General features: G+C 30.6%; 1 protein-coding gene across 1 annotated transcript in view; it reads left to right on the top strand.

The window, feature by feature from the left end:
• Positions 1-991, top strand: part of LOC113825402 (fibroblast growth factor receptor-like 1) — a 169486-nt gene extending 168495 nt beyond the window's left edge. Inside the window, exon 11 of the mRNA XM_070144992.1 lies at positions 1-991. This exon is cut by the window's left edge and continues 1963 nt beyond it. The gene's annotated coding sequence lies outside the window, so the exon portion shown is untranslated.
• The last annotated feature ends 226 nt before the right edge of the window (positions 992-1217 follow it).

The raw sequence follows: 1217 nt of genomic DNA on the forward strand, positions 1-1217 counted from the left end.
TCTTCTTAGCTTTTCTGCTTTTTTTCTCTCGTTTTACGATATTTTTTAGTATTATTTCATAAGTCACGTGACTCTATGCTTGTAATGATAGCTTACAGCCAAAATGAGGATGCCAAAGTTAAGATTTTATTGTGTGAAGTAAATAATTTTCTGGGTGTCGAGTCTTTGAAAATGGAGAGAAAAAAAAGAAGAGACAAAGATTATTATTATTATCATTTTCTCTGCCCTCTCTTCGTAAACGTGAGAGGAAAGAGGAGGAGGAAGGAAAGAAAGAAATAATAAAATTAAGGGAAAGGTGCCAATTTTCAAAATGTGATGAGCCGTTAGAGCGGTGAGGTGACGCGGTGGGGAGAACGATCACTTTCTGACTCTCTCTCTCTCTCTCTCTCTCTCTCTCTCGTGACGCGGAAGAGAGGAAGAGAGGAAGGAAGGAGTAAAATCTTGGGAGATTCTTACGGAACATTTTGTGTCTTTCTTCTTTTTTTTTGTATATATAAGAATCTCCAGCGAAGGTTTTTAAAAAAATATATATGGTGCTGAATGCTTATCAAGTGTAAGATAGGAAGAAACAGCTTTAACCTAAGATAAAAAAACAAAACAAAAACAAAACAAAAAAATGAAATCATGGTGGTTTGTGAGAAAGCGAGTCTATCTGAGATGTGTTTTAAATTTGTATAAAAAAAAACAATAGATAAATCCATTTAAAAAAAAATGGAAACCTGTGATCCTTATAACAAGAACAATCTGTTACCGAAATGTTCCTTTTTCAATTTTATATTTTAAATCATTTTTAAACACTTTAAATTTTTAAATTTTTACTTTTTTTTAATTTTTAATGATTTAAAGTAAAAATTAAATCATTTTTACACACATTTATATAACTTAAAGAGATGATCTGGTTACCTATGTTTTTTTTAATGCATTTTAACCCAGATGGTTCAGAAAACAGCTGATCAACCTGAAGCTGTTTTGTTCAGATTTGTAAGAAAAACTGATCATCAAATGAAGCTGTTTTGTTCAGATTTGTAAGAAAAAAACTGATCATCCAATGAAGCTGTTTTGTTCAGATTTGTAAGAAAAACTGATCATCAAATGAAGCTGTTTTGTTCAGATTTGTAAAAAGAAAAAAAAAAACTGATCATCTAATGAAGCTGTTTTGTTCAGATTTGTAAAAAGAAAACTGATCATCCAATGAAGCTGTTTTGTTCAGATTTGTA

This window comes from Penaeus vannamei, chromosome 33, assembly GCF_042767895.1.
Source record: "Penaeus vannamei isolate JL-2024 chromosome 33, ASM4276789v1, whole genome shotgun sequence".
Taxonomy (NCBI): Eukaryota; Metazoa; Arthropoda; class Malacostraca; order Decapoda; family Penaeidae; genus Penaeus; species Penaeus vannamei.